The 26,782-nt window shown below is 41.6% G+C and overlaps 1 long non-coding RNA gene across 1 annotated transcript; it reads left to right on the forward strand.

The window, feature by feature from the left end:
- The first annotated feature begins 283 nt into the window (after positions 1–283).
- On the forward strand, positions 284–15,589 carry LOC121834400. The gene is made up of 2 exons (XR_006077188.1): positions 284–684; positions 15,157–15,589. It is a non-coding gene; the product is annotated as an uncharacterized LOC121834400 (long non-coding RNA).
- The last annotated feature ends 11,193 nt before the right edge of the window (positions 15,590–26,782 follow it).

Genomic DNA, 26,782 nt, shown 5'->3' on the forward strand with positions numbered 1-26,782 from the left:
GTGCTTTCCTGTGGAAAGTCGCATCAGTGCTCGTACAGTAAAAAATCAACTCGATCAGAGGTAAAGTACAGTCGTCGGGTGTTCTACGAAACGCCTGCTCACGTTTGACACCAACATCGCGTCTCGGAAACGAAAATTCAGCCTCGGAGGTCCGAACAAAGGTTTCTAAAAGGAGAAATGGCCGCCATGACCATGCCCACGGTAAAAGCGTCGTAGCATCGCGAAAACTTTTATTTCACACGTTCAAAGTGGTGTCCATAGAGTCTAGAAAGACCAAGGAACACATCGGTGCTAGCGGTGATGAGATACGACCAGTATTAATGAAGGGAGATCAACGAGAATGCTTCCCTTAATAAATAGTGCAAAAAATAAACAAAATAATAAAGAAAAAAATACCCGATGCGAGTGGTGTGTCTGCCCTCCACCAGGCGGCGCGATCCCCTTCCCGACTTTTTTCCTTCTCTTTCCCTCTCCTCCTCGCTCATCCTCCTCCGCTTTCCTTTGTTCCCAGAGGCCGGCCCCAGTGTGGTTTCCGTTGTGCTTGGGAGCAGTCGCGTAGTCGCCAGTGTCCAGCTCCTTCTTTGTTCTTTGTTCCGAAATCGGTCTTCTTCTTCTTCGGACCCCGAACGTCGCCTCACGCTTCCTGCCTTCGTCAAAGGGCCTCCTTTCGTTCGACACATTGGGGTAAGTGTACGTCCATTATACTATCCTTTAATTTCGAGTTTTTGATTATTTGGCAAACGAAAGTGATTTGAGTTTTTCAGCAAAAAAAGAAGAATAATTCGTTTAAAACCAAGTGCTTTTCACACCTATTGGAGAATTTCATTAGCTTTCGGAAAATATATACTTCGATATGCGTAAAAGTATTTCTCGTTGCGTTAGAGAGTGAAGCAGGTGAAGCGGGAATTAAGAATCTCTATCTCCGTTTATTATTACATTTTTTAACTTGTTTTTCTGTGCTCTTGGCGCGCACGTTTCTTTAGCGGCACACGAAATTGTCATCTCACTTCGTTCTCTTCTGTACAGAACAATTAGCAATGTCTGTCGCACGTTGTCACAGGCTCGTCCGGGGTTGGTAAGAGAAGGGTCGGGAGAAAGAAAGTTCTACGAGGCCTAGAGATTCCCCGGCATATGTCGTGACGAGGCTCGTTTCCTGGCTTGTGTAGCCGCTCAGTCCAGGGACGGGGTGGCGTAGATGCTCGTGCCTCCGCTGTTCCCTTCGCACCGTGCGTAGCTCCCGGTTCAGGTGGTCGATACCGGGACACAGCCGGTCAGATCCTCGAAGCGGTTGCCGAACGTCGCGGCTCGTGCTGTAGAAGAGAACGAAGTGCCAGGCATTTTTAGAAAATGTCATATTTCTACCTTTGCATTTGGTGAACCGCGCGCTGAAATCTTTTTTCTAACTCGACTCCGCTTAGAACGCGCACGCCGGGCCACCTAGGGTGCCTTCATGCGCGCTTTGCTTAGGGTGGTGGCATGTCGCCATTTTGTCACACACGTTTATTTTTTTGTTGAGAAGCAGGTGAAAGAGCGTGTCCCTGCACGCGCTTGTGGCGCTGACTGTGCTATGGCGACATTTTGTTTTCGTCGATTTCTATGTATTTTGCCCGTGAGCGCGTGCTGTCGGCATCTGGTACTACAAAGGGTGGCATCACCCTAAACAGGACATTCAGGCACCCTAGGGCCACCCCTTGCCTGGGCCCCCTGACCCACTTAGCTCTTTGAGACTGTATCCGTTATCTTTCCTTTCTTTGGCGTTGCTTCTTGTCGGGTGCGTTCTTTGTCTGCTTCTATAGACGCTTTGCAGCAGCTGTGAATGGACGCCGCCATAACTGACCTTCAGTTTTTGTTTCCTCGTATTTCGTTTATTTCACGTCATCATTACCATAGCAGGCCAGGTTATTGAAACATTAGATTCAACTGTGTCCTTTTCTAAAGCATCGGCCTTTGTGGAGGATCGTCAACTACCGTTTCAGTTGCTCGGCATCTCGGTAAGACAAGAGAAGGTCAGCCATGGCGGCTGTAATTTGGCGCGTGTGTAAAGCGTCTATACTTTGTTTCACCTTATCTGCGAGCGAAGCCAAAGCTAAAAGCACGAGACCAGCGCTTTTTGCGTTTCTCCCCAGCTCGCGCGCTCGAGCAAAGCCTGAACGCACGGAGCTTTCGTGCTCGCGCTTCCAGCTTTGCCCTCGCTCGCACATAAGGTGAAACGAAGTATAGCTTTGATTTTTATCGGGAGAGTCCGATTTTTAGCGGGAGAGTCCGGAGCGCGCTCGAGCCGCGATCCGATCGTCTAAGATCAGGCAAAAATTAAAAATAAAAGTGAACTACTACCTTCAGAACAGTCTCTTTTTCTGTGCTCTTAGCGCACACGTTTGTCTAACGGCACACGAAATTAAGGATCTCTATCTACTTTTATTATTACCTTATTTTAACTTAAATCGACCAGCCACCCAGAGCACCCGAAAACTAGTTTGGCTGGTTAGATCGAAATATGAAGAAGAATAATTCCGTTTAAAATCAAATAATTTTTACACCTATTGGACAAGTTCATTAGCTTTCGGAAAATATATACTTCGATATGCGTACAACTATTTTTTCTTGGGTTAGAGAGTGAAGCGGTTGAGTCCGGAAAGCGCGCTCGAGCCGCGATCCGATCGTCGAAGATCAGGCAAAAATTAAAAATAAAAGTGAACTACTACCTTTAGAACAGTCTCTTTTTCTGTGCTCTTAGGGCACACGTTTGTCTAACGGCACACGAAATTAAGAATCTCTATCTACTTTTATTATTACCTTTTTTTAACTTAAATCGACCAGCCACCCAGAGCACCCGAAAACTAGTTTGGCTGGTTAGATCGAAATATGAAGAAGAATAATTCCGTTTAAAATCAAATAATTTTTACACCTATTGGACAAGTTCATTAGCTTTCGGAAAATATATACTTCGATATGCGTACAACTATTTTTTCTTGGGTTAGAGAGTGAAGCGGTTGAGTCCGGAAAGCGCGCTCGAGCCGCGATCCGATCGTCTAAGATCAGGCAAAAATTAAAAATAAAAGTGAACTACTACCTTTAGAACAGTCTCTTTTTCTGTGCTCTTAGCGCACACGTTTGTCTAACGGCACACGAAATTAAGAATCTCTATCTACTTTTATTATTACCTTTTTTCAACTTAAATCGACCAGCCACCCAGAGCACCCGAAAACTAGTTTGGCTGGTTAGATCGAAATATGAAGAAGAATAATTCCGTTTAAAATCAAATAATTTTTACACCTATTGGACAAGTTCATTAGCTTTCGGAAAATATATACTTCGATATGCGTACAACTATTTTTTCTTGGGTTAGAGAGTGAAGCGGTTGAGTCCGGAAAGCGCGCTCGAGCCGCGATCCGATCGTCTAAGATCAGGCAAAAATTAAAAATAAAAGTGAACTACTACCTTTAGAACAGTCTCTTTTTCTGTGCTCTTAGCGCACACGTTTGTCTAACGGCACACGAAATTAAGAATCTCTATCTACTTTTATTATTACCTTTTTTTAACTTAAATCGACCAGCCACCCAGAGCACCCGAAAACTAGTTTGGCTGGTTAGATCGAAATATGAAGAAGAATAATTCCGTTTAAAATCAAATAATTTTTACACCTATTGGACAAGTTCATTAGTTTTCGGAAAATATATACTTCGATATGCGTACAACTATTTTTTCTTGGGTTAGAGAGTGAAGCGGTTGAGTCCGGAAAGCGCGCTCGAGCCGCGATCCGATCGTCGAAGATCAGGCAAAAATTAAAAATAAAAGTGAACTACTACCTTTAGAACAGTCTCTTTTTCTGTGCTCTTAGGGCACACGTTTGTCTAACGGCACACGAAATTAAGAATCTCTATCTACTTTTATTATTACCTTTTTTTAACTTAAATCGACCAGCCACCCAGAGCACCCGAAAACTAGTTTGGCTGGTTAGATCGAAATATGAAGAAGAATAATTCCGTTTAAAATCAAATAATTTTTACACCTATTGGACAAGTTCATTAGCTTTCGGAAAATATATACTTCGATATGCGTACAACTATTTTTTCTTGGGTTAGAGAGTGAAGCGGTTGAGTCCGGAAAGCGCGCTCGAGCCGCGATCCGATCGTCTAAGATCAGGCAAAAATTAAAAATAAAAGTGAACTACTACCTTTAGAACAGTCTCTTTTTCTGTGCTCTTAGCGCACACGTTTGTCTAACGGCACACGAAATTAAGAATCTCTATCTACTTTTATTATTACCTTTTTTCAACTTAAATCGACCAGCCACCCAGAGCACCCGAAAACTAGTTTGGCTGGTTAGATCGAAATATGAAGAAGAATAATTCCGTTTAAAATCAAATAATTTTTACACCTATTGGACAAGTTCATTAGCTTTCGGAAAATATATACTTCGATATGCGTACAACTATTTTTTCTTGGGTTAGAGAGTGAAGCGGTTGAGTCCGGAAAGCGCGCTCGAGCCGCGATCCGATCGTCTAAGATCAGGCAAAAATTAAAAATAAAAGTGAACTACTACCTTTAGAACAGTCTCTTTTTCTGTGCTCTTAGCGCACACGTTTGTCTAACGGCACACGAAATTAAGAATCTCTATCTACTTTTATTATTACCTTTTTTTAACTTAAATCGACCAGCCACCCAGAGCACCCGAAAACTAGTTTGGCTGGTTAGATCGAAATATGAAGAAGAATAATTCCGTTTAAAATCAAATAATTTTTACACCTATTGGACAAGTTCATTAGTTTTCGGAAAATATATACTTCGATATGCGTACAACTATTTTTTCTTGGGTTAGAGAGTGAAGCGGTTGAGTCCGGAAAGCGCGCTCGAGCCGCGATCCGATCGTCGAAGATCAGGCAAAAATTAAAAATAAAAGTGAACTACTACCTTTAGAACAGTCTCTTTTTCTGTGCTCTTAGGGCACACGTTTGTCTAACGGCACACGAAATTAAGAATCTCTATCTACTTTTATTATTACCTTTTTTTAACTTAAATCGACCAGCCACCCAGAGCACCCGAAAACTAGTTTGGCTGGTTAGATCGAAATATGAAGAAGAATAATTCCGTTTAAAATCAAATAATTTTTACACCTATTGGACAAGTTCATTAGCTTTCGGAAAATATATACTTCGATATGCGTACAACTATTTTTTCTTGGGTTAGAGAGTGAAGCGGTTGAGTCCGGAAAGCGCGCTCGAGCCGCGATCCGATCGTCTAAGATCAGGCAAAAATTAAAAATAAAAGTGAACTACTACCTTTAGAACAGTCTCTTTTTCTGTGCTCTTAGCGCACACGTTTGTCTAACGGCACACGAAATTAAGAATCTCTATCTACTTTTATTATTACCTTTTTTTAACTTAAATCGACCAGCCACCCAGAGCACCCGAAAACTAGTTTGGCTGGTTAGATCGAAATATGAAGAAGAATAATTCCGTTTAAAATCAAATAATTTTTACACCTATTGGACAAGTTCATTAGCTTTCGGAAAATATATACTTCGATATGCGTACAACTATTTTTTCTTGGGTTAGAGAGTGAAGCGGTTGAGTCCGGAAAGCGCGCTCGAGCCGCGATCCGATCGTCTAAGATCAGGCAAAAATTAAAAATAAAAGTGAACTACTACCTTTAGAACAGTCTCTTTTTCTGTGCTCTTAGCGCACACGTTTGTCTAACGGCACACGAAATTAAGAATCTCTATCTACTTTTATTATTACCTTTTTTTAACTTAAATCGACCAGCCACCCAGAGCACCCGAAAACTAGTTTGGCTGGTTAGATCGAAATATGAAGAAGAATAATTCCGTTTAAAATCAAATAATTTTTACACCTATTGGACAAGTTCATTAGTTTTCGGAAAATATATACTTCGATATGCGTACAACTATTTTTTCTTGGGTTAGAGAGTGAAGCGGTTGAGTCCGGAAAGCGCGCTCGAGCCGCGATCCGATCGTCGAAGATCAGGCAAAAATTAAAAATAAAAGTGAACTACTACCTTTAGAACAGTCTCTTTTTCTGTGCTCTTAGGGCACACGTTTGTCTAACGGCACACGAAATTAAGAATCTCTATCTACTTTTATTATTACCTTTTTTTAACTTAAATCGACCAGCCACCCAGAGCACCCGAAAACTAGTTTGGCTGGTTAGATCGAAATATGAAGAAGAATAATTCCGTTTAAAATCAAATAATTTTTACACCTATTGGACAAGTTCATTAGCTTTCGGAAAATATATACTTCGATATGCGTACAACTATTTTTTCTTGGGTTAGAGAGTGAAGCGGTTGAGTCCGGAAAGCGCGCTCGAGCCGCGATCCGATCGTCTAAGATCAGGCAAAAATTAAAAATAAAAGTGAACTACTACCTTTAGAACAGTCTCTTTTTCTGTGCTCTTAGGGCACACGTTTGTCTAACGGCACACGAAATTAAGAATCTCTATCTACTTTTATTATTACCTTTTTTCAACTTAAATCGACCAGCCACCCAGAGCACCCGAAAACTAGTTTGGCTGGTTAGATCGAAATATGAAGAAGAATAATTCCGTTTAAAATCAAATAATTTTTACACCTATTGGACAAGTTCATTAGCGTTCGGAAAATATATACTTCGATATGCGTACAACTATTTGTTCTTGGGTTAGAGAGTGAAGCGGTTGAGTCCGGAAAGCGCGCTCGAGCCGCGATCCGATCGTCTAAGATCAGGCAAAAATTAAAAATAAAAGTGAACTACTACCTTTAGAACAGTCTCTTTTTCTGTGCTCTTAGGGCACACGTTTGTCTAACGGCACACGAAATTAAGAATCTCTATCTACTTTTATTATTACCTTTTTTCAACTTAAATCGACCAGCCACCCAGAGCACCCGAAAACTAGTTTGGCTGGTTAGATCGAAATATGAAGAAGAATAATTCCGTTTAAAATCAAATAATTTTTACACCTATTGGACAAGTTCATTAGCTTTCGGAAAATATATACTTCGATATGCGTACAACTATTTTTTCTTGGGTTAGAGAGTGAAGCGGTTGAGTCCGGAAAGCGCGCTCGAGCCGCGATCCGATCGTCTAAGATCAGGCAAAAATTAAAAATAAAAGTGAACTACTACCTTTAGAACAGTCTCTTTTTCTGTGCTCTTAGGGCACACGTTTGTCTAACGGCACACGAAATTAAGAATCTCTATCTACTTTTATTATTACCTTTTTTTAACTTAAATCGACCAGCCACCCAGAGCACCCGAAAACTAGTTTGGCTGGTTAGATCGAAATATGAAGAAGAATAATTCCGTTTAAAATCAAATAATTTTTACACCTATTGGACAAGTTCATTAGCTTTCGGAAAATATATACTTCGATATGCGTACAACTATTTTTTCTTGGGTTAGAGAGTGAAGCGGTTGAGTCCGGAAAGCGCGCTCGAGCCGCGATCCGATCGTCGAAGATCAGGCAAAAATTAAAAATAAAAGTGAACTACTACCTTTAGAACAGTCTCTTTTTCTGTGCTCTTAGGGCACACGTTTGTCTAACGGCACACGAAATTAAGAATCTCTATCTACTTTTATTATTACCTTTTTTTAACTTAAATCGACCAGCCACCCAGAGCACCCGAAAACTAGTTTGGCTGGTTAGATCGAAATATGAAGAAGAATAATTCCGTTTAAAATCAAATAATTTTTACACCTATTGGACAAGTTCATTAGCTTTCGGAAAATATATACTTCGATATGCGTACAACTATTTTTTCTTGGGTTAGAGAGTGAAGCGGTTGAGTCCGGAAAGCGCGCTCGAGCCGCGATCCGATCGTCTAAGATCAGGCAAAAATTAAAAATAAAAGTGAACTACTACCTTTAGAACAGTCTCTTTTTCTGTGCTCTTAGGGCACACGTTTGTCTAACGGCACACGAAATTAAGAATCTCTATCTACTTTTATTATTACCTTTTTTCAACTTAAATCGACCAGCCACCCAGAGCACCCGAAAACTAGTTTGGCTGGTTAGATCGAAATATGAAGAAGAATAATTCCGTTTAAAATCAAATAATTTTTACACCTATTGGACAAGTTCATTAGCTTTCGGAAAATATATACTTCGATATGCGTACAACTATTTTTTCTTGGGTTAGAGAGTGAAGCGGTTGAGTCCGGAAAGCGCGCTCGAGCCGCGATCCGATCGTCTAAGATCAGGCAAAAATTAAAAATAAAAGTGAACTACTACCTTTAGAACAGTCTCTTTTTCTGTGCTCTTAGGGCACACGTTTGTCTAACGGCACACGAAATTAAGAATCTCTATCTACTTTTATTATTACCTTTTTTCAACTTAAATCGACCAGCCACCCAGAGCACCCGAAAACTAGTTTGGCTGGTTAGATCGAAATATGAAGAAGAATAATTCCGTTTAAAATCAAATAATTTTTACACCTATTGGACAAGTTCATTAGTTTTCGGAAAATATATACTTCGATATGCGTACAACTATTTTTTCTTGGGTTAGAGAGTGAAGCGGTTGAGTCCGGAAAGCGCGCTCGAGCCGCGATCCGATCGTCGAAGATCAGGCAAAAATTAAAAATAAAAGTGAACTACTACCTTTAGAACAGTCTCTTTTTCTGTGCTCTTAGGGCACACGTTTGTCTAACGGCACACGAAATTAAGAATCTCTATCTACTTTTATTATTACCTTTTTTTAACTTAAATCGACCAGCCACCCAGAGCACCCGAAAACTAGTTTGGCTGGTTAGATCGAAATATGAAGAAGAATAATTCCGTTTAAAATCAAATAATTTTTACACCTATTGGACAAGTTCATTAGCTTTCGGAAAATATATACTTCGATATGCGTACAACTATTTTTTCTTGGGTTAGAGAGTGAAGCGGTTGAGTCCGGAAAGCGCGCTCGAGCCGCGATCCGATCGTCTAAGATCAGGCAAAAATTAAAAATAAAAGTGAACTACTACCTTTAGAACAGTCTCTTTTTCTGTGCTCTTAGCGCACACGTTTGTCTAACGGCACACGAAATTAAGAATCTCTATCTACTTTTATTATTACCTTTTTTTAACTTAAATCGACCAGCCACCCAGAGCACCCGAAAACTAGTTTGGCTGGTTAGATCGAAATATGAAGAAGAATAATTCCGTTTAAAATCAAATAATTTTTACACCTATTGGACAAGTTCATTAGCTTTCGGAAAATATATACTTCGATATGCGTACAACTATTTTTTCTTGGGTTAGAGAGTGAAGCGGTTGAGTCCGGAAAGCGCGCTCGAGCCGCGATCCGATCGTCTAAGATCAGGCAAAAATTAAAAATAAAAGTGAACTACTACCTTTAGAACAGTCTCTTTTTCTGTGCTCTTAGCGCACACGTTTGTCTAACGGCACACGAAATTAAGAATCTCTATCTACTTTTATTATTACCTTTTTTTAACTTAAATCGACCAGCCACCCAGAGCACCCGAAAACTAGTTTGGCTGGTTAGATCGAAATATGAAGAAGAATAATTCCGTTTAAAATCAAATAATTTTTACACCTATTGGACAAGTTCATTAGTTTTCGGAAAATATATACTTCGATATGCGTACAACTATTTTTTCTTGGGTTAGAGAGTGAAGCGGTTGAGTCCGGAAAGCGCGCTCGAGCCGCGATCCGATCGTCGAAGATCAGGCAAAAATTAAAAATAAAAGTGAACTACTACCTTTAGAACAGTCTCTTTTTCTGTGCTCTTAGGGCACACGTTTGTCTAACGGCACACGAAATTAAGAATCTCTATCTACTTTTATTATTACCTTTTTTTAACTTAAATCGACCAGCCACCCAGAGCACCCGAAAACTAGTTTGGCTGGTTAGATCGAAATATGAAGAAGAATAATTCCGTTTAAAATCAAATAATTTTTACACCTATTGGACAAGTTCATTAGCTTTCGGAAAATATATACTTCGATATGCGTACAACTATTTTTTCTTGGGTTAGAGAGTGAAGCGGTTGAGTCCGGAAAGCGCGCTCGAGCCGCGATCCGATCGTCTAAGATCAGGCAAAAATTAAAAATAAAAGTGAACTACTACCTTTAGAACAGTCTCTTTTTCTGTGCTCTTAGGGCACACGTTTGTCTAACGGCACACGAAATTAAGAATCTCTATCTACTTTTATTATTACCTTTTTTCAACTTAAATCGACCAGCCACCCAGAGCACCCGAAAACTAGTTTGGCTGGTTAGATCGAAATATGAAGAAGAATAATTCCGTTTAAAATCAAATAATTTTTACACCTATTGGACAAGTTCATTAGCGTTCGGAAAATATATACTTCGATATGCGTACAACTATTTGTTCTTGGGTTAGAGAGTGAAGCGGTTGAGTCCGGAAAGCGCGCTCGAGCCGCGATCCGATCGTCTAAGATCAGGCAAAAATTAAAAATAAAAGTGAACTACTACCTTTAGAACAGTCTCTTTTTCTGTGCTCTTAGGGCACACGTTTGTCTAACGGCACACGAAATTAAGAATCTCTATCTACTTTTATTATTACCTTTTTTCAACTTAAATCGACCAGCCACCCAGAGCACCCGAAAACTAGTTTGGCTGGTTAGATCGAAATATGAAGAAGAATAATTCCGTTTAAAATCAAATAATTTTTACACCTATTGGACAAGTTCATTAGCTTTCGGAAAATATATACTTCGATATGCGTACAACTATTTTTTCTTGGGTTAGAGAGTGAAGCGGTTGAGTCCGGAAAGCGCGCTCGAGCCGCGATCCGATCGTCTAAGATCAGGCAAAAATTAAAAATAAAAGTGAACTACTACCTTTAGAACAGTCTCTTTTTCTGTGCTCTTAGGGCACACGTTTGTCTAACGGCACACGAAATTAAGAATCTCTATCTACTTTTATTATTACCTTTTTTTAACTTAAATCGACCAGCCACCCAGAGCACCCGAAAACTAGTTTGGCTGGTTAGATCGAAATATGAAGAAGAATAATTCCGTTTAAAATCAAATAATTTTTACACCTATTGGACAAGTTCATTAGCTTTCGGAAAATATATACTTCGATATGCGTACAACTATTTTTTCTTGGGTTAGAGAGTGAAGCGGTTGAGTCCGGAAAGCGCGCTCGAGCCGCGATCCGATCGTCGAAGATCAGGCAAAAATTAAAAATAAAAGTGAACTACTACCTTTAGAACAGTCTCTTTTTCTGTGCTCTTAGGGCACACGTTTGTCTAACGGCACACGAAATTAAGAATCTCTATCTACTTTTATTATTACCTTTTTTTAACTTAAATCGACCAGCCACCCAGAGCACCCGAAAACTAGTTTGGCTGGTTAGATCGAAATATGAAGAAGAATAATTCCGTTTAAAATCAAATAATTTTTACACCTATTGGACAAGTTCATTAGCTTTCGGAAAATATATACTTCGATATGCGTACAACTATTTTTTCTTGGGTTAGAGAGTGAAGCGGTTGAGTCCGGAAAGCGCGCTCGAGCCGCGATCCGATCGTCTAAGATCAGGCAAAAATTAAAAATAAAAGTGAACTACTACCTTTAGAACAGTCTCTTTTTCTGTGCTCTTAGGGCACACGTTTGTCTAACGGCACACGAAATTAAGAATCTCTATCTACTTTTATTATTACCTTTTTTCAACTTAAATCGACCAGCCACCCAGAGCACCCGAAAACTAGTTTGGCTGGTTAGATCGAAATATGAAGAAGAATAATTCCGTTTAAAATCAAATAATTTTTACACCTATTGGACAAGTTCATTAGCTTTCGGAAAATATATACTTCGATATGCGTACAACTATTTTTTCTTGGGTTAGAGAGTGAAGCGGTTGAGTCCGGAAAGCGCGCTCGAGCCGCGATCCGATCGTCTAAGATCAGGCAAAAATTAAAAATAAAAGTGAACTACTACCTTTAGAACAGTCTCTTTTTCTGTGCTCTTAGGGCACACGTTTGTCTAACGGCACACGAAATTAAGAATCTCTATCTACTTTTATTATTACCTTTTTTCAACTTAAATCGACCAGCCACCCAGAGCACCCGAAAACTAGTTTGGCTGGTTAGATCGAAATATGAAGAAGAATAATTCCGTTTAAAATCAAATAATTTTTACACCTATTGGACAAGTTCATTAGCTTTCGGAAAATATATACTTCGATATGCGTACAACTATTTTTTCTTGGGTTAGAGAGTGAAGCGGTTGAGTCCGGAAAGCGCGCTCGAGCCGCGATCCGATCGTCGAAGATCAGGCAAAAATTAAAAATAAAAGTGAACTACTACCTTTAGAACAGTCTCTTTTTCTGTGCTCTTAGGGCACACGTTTGTCTAACGGCACACGAAATTAAGAATCTCTATCTACTTTTATTATTACCTTTTTTTAACTTAAATCGACCAGCCACCCAGAGCACCCGAAAACTAGTTTGGCTGGTTAGATCGAAATATGAAGAAGAATAATTCCGTTTAAAATCAAATAATTTTTACACCTATTGGACAAGTTCATTAGCTTTCGGAAAATATATACTTCGATATGCGTACAACTATTTTTTCTTGGGTTAGAGAGTGAAGCGGTTGAGTCCGGAAAGCGCGCTCGAGCCGCGATCCGATCGTCTAAGATCAGGCAAAAATTAAAAATAAAAGTGAACTACTACCTTTAGAACAGTCTCTTTTTCTGTGCTCTTAGGGCACACGTTTGTCTAACGGCACACGAAATTAAGAATCTCTATCTACTTTTATTATTACCTTTTTTTAACTTAAATCGACCAGCCACCCAGAGCACCCGAAAACTAGTTTGGCTGGTTAGATCGAAATATGAAGAAGAATAATTCCGTTTAAAATCAAATAATTTTTACACCTATTGGACAAGTTCATTAGCTTTCGGAAAATATATACTTCGATATGCGTACAACTATTTTTTCTTGGGTTAGAGAGTGAAGCGGTTGAGTCCGGAAAGCGCGCTCGAGCCGCGATCCGATCGTCTAAGATCAGGCAAAAATTAAAAATAAAAGTGAACTACTACCTTTAGAACAGTCTCTTTTTCTGTGCTCTTAGGGCACACGTTTGTCTAACGGCACACGAAATTAAGAATCTCTATCTACTTTTATTATTACCTTTTTTCAACTTAAATCGACCAGCCACCCAGAGCACCCGAAAACTAGTTTGGCTGGTTAAATCGAAATATGAAGAAGAATAATTCCGTTTAAAATCAAATAATTTTTACACCTATTGGACAAGTTCATTAGCTTTCGGAAAATATATACTTCGATATGCGTACAACTATTTTTTCTTGGGTTAGAGAGTGAAGCGGTTGAGTCCGGAAAGCGCGCTCGAGCCGCGATCCGATCGTCTAAGATCAGGCAAAAATTAAAAATAAAAGTGAACTACTACCTTTAGAACAGTCTCTTTTTCTGTGCTCTTAGCGCACACGTTTGTCTAACGGCACACGAAATTAAGAATCTCTATCTACTTTTATTATTACCTTTTTTCAACTTAAAGAAAAAAGGAGCAGTGTGTTTAACCCTCCTGGAAAAGCGAACGCCGGCATCGCGCGTGACGGGCGGCGTGCTTTCAAGTTTTAATTAAACGCGTACAGAAGCTTATTTAATCGCAAACTAAGGCGCTAATTGTTCGCTGCCTATCGTCCGAGGCAGGCACTTCTAGCACGAATTGGTGATTTTTTAGGATTTTTTGAAGGAAGGTTGTCTAACCTGGAAGGCAGAAAGTAAACAAACGGGCGCGACGGGATTTCTAGATCGAATTAAACGCAGATAGCAGTTATTCATTCGTTGTTCCACGCAAGAAATGCGTGTACATGACGCTGGGAATAAAAACAAAGATCATTTCATGATCTTTGTTTTTGCCCAAAGTCGTTTGTGTGAGCGCGTGCGTTTTGCGAGGAGATTAGAAGAGCGTTTGTTGTGCTCGGCGGTTGGTAGATGGAAATGTTCTTTTCGGAGCGAGCGATGTCGGCAAAGAAGGCTTTTAATGGGATCTACTATATTGAGCGTGATATAGGCGCGCAAGATGAATTGAATTCTCGGCGGAGCGGCTGGTCGTTTTTTTGAAGGCTCTTTACCAGAGCGCGAGCAAGATTTACCTATGCATGTTTCATGGAAGTGCTTTTTTTGATAGGTCCATGCTCGGCAAAGATATAAAGTGTATTAAGCTTTGAAGCGCGTATTCCATCGCGAAATGATGGAATACTGCCTCGGAAAAAGAGAGGAGTGAGCGATCAAACTATAATAGGGTGGGAAAAAGGCATTCCACAATTATGCAAGCGTGACCTGCACATCCTAGGCGTTTGGGCAGTTTTCGTTAGGCAAAATTCGTCTTTTGAACTCGTGTCGATTTCTCAGTTGGCACGAAATAATAAATAAACTGTTGGCTTTAAAACGGTATGTGTACATACCGTTTTGAAGCCAACAGTTTATTTACATTTTATTTACTAAGGTTTTACATACCGGCTATACGTGAAGTTCAGCGTGTCTACCTACGTTTATTATTTTTTTAACTGATAAAACGAAGTCAGCCGCTATTCGAACGTCCGATTAAGGATTGCGCAATATTGTTTTGCTCGTATTTCTTAATTTCTTGCTGTAATAGGTTTGGTAGGGTCCAAATACGTTTTTTTTTTATTATCTTGCATCGTAAAATCAGCGTTCGAGCGTGTTGGGTTTTCGCTGGGCGCGCTGATTAATTTCATCGGCGCTTCGGTAATCGAGTTCGGTGCTGTTCGTTTGTAAGTTTCTAAACGCAGACGGTGTTCATTAACGGTGCCGCGAAAGAAGTGTGTGTGTTTGCTAGACGCGGGGAAAGAGCTTTTAAAGCAAAGAATAGCAAAAAGAAAAACGCCCCAGAGTAGCTATTGCACAAAGAGGAGCAGTCCCCGCTGCAAGGCAGGGAAGAAGAGATTAAAGCAGACCGCCAGACAGAGGCTGTCAATCAAGTCGGGCGCCAAGAACGCAGCCGACAAGAAGCCCAAAAAAAAGATACTAGCGTGTCCCGAAGGAGGGAAAGGAGGAGCGGTTTCGGCGGGCGGGCAGCAGCGCCAGGCCAGGCTTTGCTAGTGGCGTGAGCTTTCCCCGAAACTCTGCCGTCTGCTACAGCTCGTTTGTCCCTTGGGCGACCGTTGGAGCCGACTTCTTGCACGAATTCTTTTGTTCTTTTCAGGGGAAACACGGAATTCGGCGGCGCCGAGCTAGGAAGCCGGCCTCTACGAACTCAAACGTTTCATCACTCTCTGACGCACGGAAGAAAAGAAAAAAAGATATGTGTATGGCGTAAGAACGTTCGGTGCATCTTTAATGTAGGGCGCTAAAGATTGTCTTTTTGTGCAGCGCAAGAGCGAGTTGCACGGCTGGCCCTCCGTTTCAAGTGACCTCCTTCAGCTGCGGATGACCTGTGCTTAATCAAGACCGCTTGAATGGCAACTGAGAACTTGCTCCAAGCAAAAAGTGTTTTTATGAAATCGTGTTAGCTCGTGCGAATTCACTGAATAGGAACAAGTGTGTTTTCATCGAGACAGCTCGTCCGGAAACTTGCATTGTCGGCCTAATAAAGTTTGACGTCAAGCCTAATAAAACGTGAGGTTAAAACGGAGAAATCTGTTGTTTTGTGTTTTGCTGGTGAGGACGAAGCCCCTGCTGTGCACACCTGCGGAAACGAAGTAAGTCCCTTATCAGTTTGTTCAGAGATTTGATTTTTTCCCGTGGTAATCGTGAAAAAAAAAAAAAAAAAGCGCGAGGACATAAATTTTTCTTTCTTATGTTTGAGCTTATTGCAAGACGCTATGAGCGGCGTTCTGTTATATCTATACATAGCCTTTGAACTTGTGTTTTTTCTTTCTTTTTGTGATCTCCAGTGTACCAGATTTGTCGGTTTACTGTTATTTTTTTGTTCCTTCTCGTCGCACCCTGCTTGGGGATTGGAAATGGCCTGCAGTGTAAATGAACAAAAACCAAATATAAAAAAAAAAAGAATTTAAATACTTCCCGACGCCATAGGGTCTTGATCTGCTTACAAATGCATTTAAATACTCTTTTTCCCAGAACCATAACAGAATGAAACAGCCTACCTCATCGCAGATTTGTATCTGACAATGTTTTGCAGTCGATGGAGTGTTTGTTTGATGTGTAACCCTTTGCATGGTGTTTTAATTTTTCTCTTGCCCACTACTGCCACTCCTCCCAACTTTGTTGTGAGCTATTACATTACAATTTTCCCCTGTTCCGCTCTCCCATTTTACGGATTACCTGGTGTTGCGTTTTTAATATAACAATCTGAGGTTAAACGGACACCTGTGCACACCTGCGGAAACGAAGTAAGTACCTTATCAGTGTTATTCAGAAATTTGATTGTTTCCAATGGTAATCGTGAAAAAAAAAAAAAAAGAAATGTGTTTTTTTATGTGTGTGCTCGCCCAAAAGCGAGCACATACATTCTTTTAATGTTCTCTGTTGCGCTTATTGCAAGACGCTGTCAGCGGCGTTGTATTATCTATACAGCCTTTGAACTTGCGTTTTCTCTTCTTTTTTTGTATCTCTGTACTTTGTATTCAAGTATATCAATCCACAAGTGCTAGCTGGGTCATTTATTTTAACCAGGCGAGTGGGATGTTCCGAGGAACATTATAGGCGCGTCTCATCGATGTAGCTAATCTAATAAGAAAGTGTTGATTAAAAAGTTTACGTGTAAGGCTTCATTCTGTGGTGTTGTGATTTGGCATATCCTCGTATAAAGAAAACTACGATAGTTGGAAGGTTCTAATTCGCAGCGAATGATCGCGCTCTGAATTTAGACGCACTGTTAAATTTTCATCGCTCCAGCTCGTCTAGAACTCGTTATACTCGCGAAAACAGGTTTTTGGGACTCTGCTTGGAGATTAAGAACCCCGACCAAGTTCAATCGTTCACCCGTGAATATTCAAGACCGCTGGAGTGCATTCATCGATCGTGGTCGTGAAAACAACATCGTAGGAAAATGTGTGTGCAGTGAAACCGTGTCAGCTCATCTCAATCGAGACTTTTCGATCAACAGGGACGGTCTCCCGAGCACGAGTGGATTGATATTCTTCAAAGAGCTGCCGCCCCCGCTCGTAATTAGAAAACAATTATAGGTACAACTATCAAATTGTTGGGGAAGGGTCTCGCACCAGGTAGGACTGTTTGTGTGTCAAATTTCTTCGAGATAGATAACGCAAAAGTTGTTTTATCGACCTATTAAAACCGCTCGGAGAACTCGGCTGATTTCTGGTGTTTTTTCTGTTTTTTTTTTGTTTTTTTTTGCGTGTTTTTTTGTAGTGTTAATTCTAAAAGAGAGATGCCGTAAATATCGCCCAATACCTCAACAAAAAACAAAAGTCCGAAGAAAAAAAAAAAAAAAAACTCTCTCGGGGGATTGAACTAAGATCCTGCTGTGTACGAAGCGCACATCTTACCCACTGAGCTAATCCACAGCTGGGAATAGGCGTGTTTACAATCCGTTTTATACGAGACCCAATAGGCGACTACTGCCGGCACTTGTTCCCCCGCCGGTTATTCTGCCGGCTGCCGGCAGAATAGACACTTCCTTCATTAATACTGGTCGTATCTCATCGCCGCTAGCACCGATGTGTTCCTTGTTCTGTCTAGACTCTATGGACACCACTTTGAACGAGTGAAATAATAGCTTTCGCGAAGCTACGACGCTTTTACCGTGGGCATGGTCATGGCGGCCAATTCTTATTTCCGAACCTGTGTTCGGACCTCCGAGGCTGAATTTTCGTTTCCGAGCCGCGATGTTGGTGTCAAACGTGAGCACGCGTTCCGTAGAAGACCCGACGACTGTAGTTTGCCTCGGATCGAGTCGATAGATTACTGTACGAGCACTGATGCGACTTCCCGCACGAAAGCAGTCATTTTCAGGTTCGATATTGCTCACCGCTTCATCATTTGCTACCACAATTTGCTTTTTTGTTCTGAAGCGCTCCCTCGGGTAAAAGGAACGTTCGCTATGCGCGCGAGATTATTTTAATTCATTCATCTGGTGCGGCGCGCGCTCGGCGGAGCGGCTGGTCGTTTGAAGGCTCACCAGAGCGCGAGCAAGACTTCAAAGAGCTGCCGCTCGCTCGTAATTAGAAAACCATTATAGGTACGTACAACTATCAAATTGTTGGGGAAGGGACAAATACACATATGTGCTGCAAGAGGGCCTCCACACAACCCTACAGAGCTTTTTGTAGACATGCCCCTACAGTACAACTGGCCCGACACTTTCTATTTTGTCCCCTTCTGCACCTTCTGGCGCAAGATGAGCTAAAGTGAAGCACGAGTAACCTTCTAGGTTGCTATCTGTTCAGTTTGAACCCTCAAGCTACGTCCCTTTTCCCTCGACGGCCAAAATTTGAACGCAGGCATGGTTACTGCGGAATACAAAAAGTCTGCCTTTTGTCTCCGAGGGACGTTCATTCTGTGTTATGGTCGTCTTTTCCAGAGACGGTGAGGACAAATACACATCTGTGCTGCAAGAGGGCCTCCACACAACCCTACAGAGCTTTTTGTAGACATGCCCCTACAGTACAACTGGCCCGACACTTTCTATTTTGTCCCCTTCTGCACTTTCTGGCGCAAGATGAGCTAAAGTGAAGCACGAGTAACCTTCTAGCTTGCTACCTGTTCAGTTTGAACCCTCAAGCTACGTCCCTTTTCCCTTGACGGCCAAAATTTGAACGCAGGCATGGTTACTGCGGAATATCAAAAGTCTGCCTTTTGTCTCCGAGGGACGTCCACTTTGCACAGCCAGGATAACGCTGTCCGCAGTCGTGCTGGGACGTCCTTGCTGCGGCTTGGCCGACACATTTGTTTTCTCGGCTTCCGTACTTTCCCACGTCGGCTTGTTTCAAGTCCAGCTACAGCATTCTTGTCGAATGGTACCTGTGAGTTCTGAAGGCTTGATGTCGACCTGTATTCTCTGCACAGCCCCCTACGGGGTTCTGCAGAAAGCCCCGTCTTAGTAAATCACGTAGGTTTTCAATGAAGTGTGTCTCCACATCTTACGGGGGTGGGCAAGCAACACCGAGGACACAGTCTTCTTGTCTGCAGTGCCTCTTTATTCTCAGACACTTCAAAACCCCACGCCCCTGTTCAAAGGCTCGAAAAATCAGGACTACCTTCAGCTTTTGCGTTCGTACATAAACTTTGACACCAGCTCTGTTAACCAACCTGGGCTCGTTCATTACAGGAGGAAAGCAAGCACTCGTATCAAAAATGAATCGTCGCTCTAGCACTCTTCGTCCCATCGTCCCATCTCCATGAATCGTCCCATCTCCATGACTTGCACGGCCTGTAAATTACTAGAACATATCATAACCAAACAACTCGTTTCTTTCTCAGAAATGCATAACGTTCTAAACCCCAACCAACATGGTTTCCGCAGTGGCCTGTCAACGGTAACCCAGTTGATTGAATTTCACCATGAATTAGCCACTTACGTTAACAACCGTACGCAGGTTGATGCAGTTTTCATCGACCTGTCGAAGGCATTCGACCGGGTACCTCACCGCAGACTGATTAAGACATTAATAGATCTCGGAGTTCCCTTTTCTTTGACTAAGTGGATCAACGCATATCTTTCAAACCGTCAACAATTTGTGGATATAAATGGTACTTACTCAGGGCTGTTAGATGTTCATTCTGGGGTGCCCCAAGGTTCTGTCTTAGGGCCCCTACTTTTTTTAACTTACGTTAACAGTTTGTTCCCATCCAATGAAGATGTCCCAATTAAGCTAAGAATGTTTGCCGACAACTGCGTCATTTACAGTCCCGTTGTTGAAATACAAGACCAGATAAAAGTGAGTAAAGCACTGGCTAACATTCCGTCTTGGTGTCGTGAAAATAACATGAAGATTAATATTAGCGAAACTCAGTACATGCACATAACAACAAAAAGAACTGTCTTAAACTTTAGCTATGAGGTTGCTGGCGTAGTATTGACTGAAGTGGATAGTTACAAATATTTAGGAGTGATTTTGTCTTCTGACCTCGGGTGGAAAAGGCATGTGGAGTATGTTAAAAAGCGGGCAACTAACAAATTGTGGTACCTGAAGAGAACGCTGGGTAAAACTCCCCCTTCCGTTAAAATTCTTGCGCACAAGACAATTACTAGACCTGTGTTAGAATACGCGTCTGCAGTGTGGAGCCCATGGCAGAGCTCTCTGGTCAGAGAACTCGAAGATATTCAGTCGCTAGCTGTGCGTATAGTTTTTTCAGATTTCAGACGAACTACGTCTGTGACCGAACTTGAAAGGAGAGCCAATATAAGCCCTCTGTCAAACAGAAGAGAGAGCCAACGGTTGAAGCTGTTCTTTCAGATTTTCAAGAACTGTATAAAAATTGATGGCTCCGTTTACTTAAAACCAAAAAGTTTTTACTCGGAACGCTTGCATCACTCAAAGACCGTAGCCCCCTATTAAAGCTTGAATAAATAGCTATAAACAATCTTTTTTTTGTGCATACAATTGATTTGTGGAACAGCCTTCCCGGGGATGTTGTCGATATTGATTCACTCTGTTCTTTCGAAAAAGCCGTAGATAATATTTTTCAGTGCCGAGATTGCTTTTATTGCTCTTATGAAATTATTTTACTGTCTTTATTTTTTATTACTGCTGTTACATTTACTGCTATACTGTTATTGTTATTACTAGTATTACATTTGGTTACTGTATTGTTTCTCTTCTTTCGAATATGTCGTAGATATTAATTTTCGGTGCTAAGATTGCTTTTTGTTTAGAACTGTTGTGTTTATAATGTGCATGTGTGACACTGTATCACCCCACTCCTGCCTTGGCCCTATATTGGGCTGGCAGTATTGATAAATAATAAAAAAAAAAAAAAAAAAAAACATGCCAAAATTAATGTGCTCTTCTGGTTAAATTATGAAATAATCGCAATAGAACCATTTGTATTTACTGTGCAGGCCGTTTCTTTAATGCAACTTCTCAATTACCTAAAAGAAATGGTAATCTGAAGAGTCATCTTTTTTCACTAAAAAAAACAACAAAAAAAAACAGAAAAAACACCAGAAATCAGCCGAGTACTGACAGTGCTTTTATTAGGTCGATAAAACAACTTTTGCGTTTGCTATCTCGAAGAAATTTGACACACAAACACTCCTACCTGGTGCGACACCCTTTCCCGACAATTGGATAGCTTAATGGTTTTCTAATTCCGAGCGAGCGGCAGCTCTTTGAAGTATATCCATCCACTTGTGCTCGGGACACCCTCCCTGTTGATCGATGAGTCTCGATTGAGATGAGCTGACACGGTTTCACTGCACACACATGTTCCTATGATGTTGTTTTCACGACCACAATCGATGAATGCACTCCAGCGGTCTTGAATATCCACAGGCGAACGATTGAACTTGGTCGGGCTTGTTAATTTCCGAGCAGAGTCCCAAAACCTGTTTTCGCGAATATAACGAGTTCTAGACTAGCTGGAGCAATGAAATTTTAACAGTGCGTCTAAATTCAGAGCGCGATCATTCGCTGCGAATTAGAACTTTCTAGCTATCGTAGTTTTCTTTATACGAGCATATGTGAAGTCAAAACATCGTACAGTGAAAGCCTTACTTACACGTAAACTTCTGTTGATAACTTTCTTTTTAGAATACCTACATCGATGAGACGCGCCTCGAATGTTCCTCGGAACATAATCTTACTCCCTGGTTAAAATAAATGTCCTAGCTAGCCTACTTTCCGAGCTTCGTGCGATTGAATCACCTCCGGTTGCGAGCAAAACACGCGGCAGCCATTTGCTTTTTTTGCAAAAACCAAACCAGAACCACGAATGGGCGGTAAATTTCTAAATACTTGACCTAAATAATTTAAACTTGTTGTGGAACACGGGTCTCGACGACATCGTTTTCAAAAATAAGACGATTCCCGTAATTCTAAGTTTGGTTTTATTAAACCAGGGCTGTGTTTCAAATCTCACCCTAATAAACCCGAGTTACTCGGGCGGATCGTGTCACGTGACAGCAGAAATGAAAGAACGCTGGACGCAGGCAGGTTTCAAAACGCCAGGTGTACAGAAGCTTTACCTCGCAGTATGATTTCGTTAATTTTAAAACACGGCCAGGAATGAAATTTTTTATGAATGAATAGATAGATGACCCGTTTTGAATGAATGGATCCATGAGTGCGGCTGAGCAATTCCGACCGGTCGGTAAATCCCGCCACCTGGTGCCTTTTGTTTTACCATTGAAAATATTGAATTTCTGAAATCTATATTACGACCTTGAATTTACGATATCAAATGGGGGACACTTGTTCCCAGCCGCCCCTGGACTGGACAGAGACCGATTTCTTTTCTTGTGTGATGCGAGTTTCGCGAAATAAACGGCGTTTGAAAGTTTTCACATCGAAGCCAGCCATTCGCTTTCCTCACTTTAGGCACCGATCCTTTCTTCGATCTCGCTTCATTAATACTGGTCGTATCTCGTCACCGCTAGCACCGATGCGTTCCTTGGTCTTCCTAGACTCTACGGACACCACTTTGAACGTGTGTAATAAAAGGTTTCGCGATGCTACGACGCTTTTACCGTGGGCATGGTCATGGCGGCCAATTGTACTTTCCGAGCCTGTGTTCGGACCTCCGAGGCTGAATTTTCGTTTCCGAGCCGCGATGTTGGTGTCAAACGTGAGCACGCGTTCCGTAGAAGACCCGACGACTGTAGTTTGCCTCGGATCGAGTCGATAGTTTACTGTAGGAGCACTGATGCGACTTCCCGCACGAAAGCAGTCATTTTCGTGTTCGATATTGCTCACGGCTTCATCATTTGCTACCACAATTTGCTTTTTTGTTCTGAAGCGCTCCCTCGGGTAAAAGGAACGTTCGCTATGCGCGCGCGATTATTTTAATTCATTCATCTCGTGCGGCGCGCGCCTTCGCCGGAGCGGCTGGTCCTTTGAAGGCTCACCAGAGCGCGAGCAAGACTTCAAAGAGCTGCCGCTCGCTCGTAATTAGAAAACCATTATAGGTACGTACAACTATCAAATTGTTGGGGAAGGGTCTCGCACCAGGTAGGACTGTTTGTGTGTCAAATTTCTTCGAGATAGCAAACGCAAAAGTTGTTTTATCGACCTATTAAAACCGCTCGGAGAACTCGGCTGATTTCTGGTGTTTTTTTCTGTTTTTTTTTTTTTTTTTTTTTTGCGCGTTCTTTTTGTAGTGTTAATTCTAAAAGAGGGATGCCGTAAGTATCGCCTAATACCTCAACAAAAAACAAAAGTCCGAAGAAAAAAAAAAAACAAATTTTCTCGGGGGATTGAACTAAGATCCTGCTGCGTACGAAGCGCACATCTTACCCACTGAGCTAATCCACAGCTCGGAATAGGCGTGTTTACAATCCGTTTTATACGAGACCCAATAGGCGACTACTGCCGGCACTTTTTCCCCCGCCGGTTATTCTGCCGGCTGCCGGCAGAATAGACACTTCCTTCATTAATACTGGTCGTATCTCATCGCCGCTAGCACCGATGTGTTCCTTGTTCTTTCTAGACTCTATGGACACCACTTTGAACATGTGAAATAAAAGCTTTCGCGAAGCTACGACGCTTTTACCGTGGGCATGGTCATGGCGGCCAATTCTAATTTCCGAACCTGTGTTCGGACCTCCGAGGCTGAATTTTCGTTTCCGAGACGCGATGTTGGTGTCAAACGTGAGCAGGCGTTTCGTAGAAGACCCGACGACTGTAGTTTGCCTCTGATCGAGTCGATAGGTTACTGTAGGAGCACTGATGCGACTTCCCGCACGAAAGCAGTCATTTTCAGGTTCGATATTGCTCACCGCTTCATCATTTGCTACCACAATTTGCTTTTTTCTTCTGAAGCGCTCCCTCGGGTAAAAGGAATGTTCGCTATGCGCGCGAGATTGTTTTAATTCATTCATCTCGTGCGGCGCGCGCTCGGCGGAGCGGCTGGTCGTTTGAAGGCTCACCAGAGCGCGAGCAAGACTTCAAAGAGCTGCCGCTCGCTCGTAATTAGAAAACCATTATAGGTACGTACAACTATCAAATTGTTGGGGAAGGGTCTCGCACCAGGTAGGACTGTTTGTGTGTCAAAAGGGTACTAATAAGGAAGTGTGTTTTTACATTGAGACAGCTCGTCTGAAAAATTGTATTCTTGGCCTAATAAAGACTGAGGTCTCAAAAAGAAATGAGCTGATTCTTGTTTTTCTGGCGCAGTGAAGACTCGTTAAATGTGTCACTTCTTTTTTATTTATGTCTTCAGGCCCCTGCTGTCCACCTCGGGAAAAGGTTTGTTCCTGCAGAGCTTTTTGTATACATGCCCCTAGAGTACAACTGGCCCCACACTCTTTATTTTCCCCCCTTGTGCTTTTTCTGGTGCAAGATGAGCTCGACTGAAGCATGAGTAACCTTCTAGCTTGCTACCTGTTCAGTTTGAACCCTCAAGCTAAGTCCGTTTTCACTTGACGGCCAACATCTGAACGCAGGCGCTGTTTCTACCTCGAAGCAAAACTACGCCCTTTGCCTCAGTTTCACGTCCATTCTTTTGTTAGGGTGGTCTTTCCCAGAGACGGTGAGGACAAATACAGGTCTGCGCCGCAAGAGGGACTCCACAAATCACTTTTGAGCTTTTTCTAGACATGCCGCCACAGTACAACCGCTCCCACACTCCTATATTCCCCCCTTGTGCTTTTTCTGGTGCAGGATGAGCTCGACTGAAGCATGCGTAACCTTCTAGGTTGCTATCTGAGCAGTTTGAACCCTCAAGCTACGTCCCTTTTCCCTTGACGGCCAAAATTTGAACGCAGGCATGGTTACTGCGGGATACCAAAAGTCTGCCTTTTGTCTCCGAGGGACGTTCATTCTGTGTTATGGTCGTCTTTTCCAGAGACGGTGAGGACAAATACACATATGTGCTGCAAGAGGGCCTCCACACAACCCTACAGAGCTTTTTGTAGACATGCCCCTACAGTACAACTGGCCCGACACTTTCTATTTTGTCCCCTTCTGCACTTTCTGGCGCAAGATGAGCTAAAGTGAAGCACGAGTAACCTTCTAGGTTGCTATCTGTTCAGTTTGAACCCTCAAGCTACGTCCCTTTTCCCTTGACGGCCAAAATTTGAACGCAGGCATGGTTACTGCGGAATACAAAAAGTCTGCCTTTTGTCTCCGAGGGACGTTCATTCTGTGTTATGGTCGTCTTTTCCAGAGACGGTGAGGACAAATACACATCTGTGCTGCAAGAGGGCCTCCACACAACCCTACAGAGCTTTTTGTAGACATCTAGAATAATTAATCATCTTCATAAATACCGACTAATTTCTGCAAACCAATATGGATTTCAGAGAGGTAAATCCACTGAGTCAGCTTTACTTAACATTCGAGGAAAACTTATCAGCAATATAGAAAATCAATCCTACACTATAGGCATCTTCGTAGATTTCAATAAAGCTTTTGACTCTATCAAGCATAATATTCTCTTTGATAAACTGCCACACTACGGAATTAGAGGCATTTCACTTAAACTATTGCGCAGTTATCTGACAAATCGTAGCCAGTTTGTGGTAGCTAATAGTATAGAATCGGACACTGAACATATAAAATTTGGTGTTCCGCAAGGATCAATATTAGGACCTATACTATTCCTTCTTTATATCAATGACATTGTTGCTATCCCCCATACGCCAGACATAGCACTTTACGCCGATGACACGAGTGTTTTTTTTTTCATCCAGGGACCTATCATCTCTTATTCCTGTCACAAACGCATGGCTCAAAAACTTATCGAAGTGGCTTGATGCGAATCAGCTGCTTCTAAATGTTAACAAAACAAAATATATTGTTTTTTCCTCAATTAACAGACCAGTTAACCTTACTACCGAAATAGTATTCCAGTCACGGTCACTAGAAAGGGTTACCGAATACAAATTCTTAGGCATACATTTTCATGAAAACCTTCGCTGGACATGTCATGTGAATTTTGTGAAGCGTGACATCGCACAGTCTATTGGCATGCTGAATAGATTTCGTGCCTTATTACCAATGTGGCTAAAACGTCAGCTCTACTTCACTACTGTTCATTCTCGACTGCACTATTGTTTACTTGTCTGGGGGGTTACATCTAAATGTAATATGACTAGTTTGTACTTAATGCAGAAAAAAGTATACGATTGATTGAAAACCTATCAAGCCGCGATCATACATTCCAATACTTTGAGAAACATCGTATCCTGAATATTGAGGCACTGTATAATCAACGTTTGTCTGAGGTTATATTCTCCCAAGTTAAAACTGACCGTGAATTATTCCTTTCTACATATACGAATACTGATACACACTACAATTTTAGAAATACAAACTTTATAAAAATCAGAACCAGAACAAATTACGGTACGCAATTACTATCTTGGCAGATTCCCAATCTTCTCAACCTCCACCCTGGCTTGATCGATATAATCGATCATAATTCAAACCTCTTGACTTTCAGAAAAAAATCAAAAACAATATTTTTTACTTTCCGCATAATACTGTGGTCTTCTAAATTATGTGTACAGATGTAATTGTAGTAATGTAGTTCATATATTTTTGTTGCATGTTGCGAATTATTTATTTTTCATTGCAAGAGCGTATGTAGTGTAGTGATCTAGTTACTGCGTATTTTTTGTTTTTGTTTATGGTTAACTATAGCACTCTACCACTAGTCTGCCTGCTGCATCTGCTGCATCTGCTGCAAGTGTAGTCTGGTGCTAGGGGCCTGGTCAGGTGACTTACTGTCACCTTTTGCCTCAGCAC

Source organism: Ixodes scapularis, unplaced genomic scaffold (genome assembly GCF_016920785.2).
Source record: "Ixodes scapularis isolate PalLabHiFi unplaced genomic scaffold, ASM1692078v2 ptg001131l_1___fragment_2___debris__unscaffolded, whole genome shotgun sequence".
Classification (NCBI taxonomy): Eukaryota; Metazoa; Arthropoda; class Arachnida; order Ixodida; family Ixodidae; genus Ixodes; species Ixodes scapularis.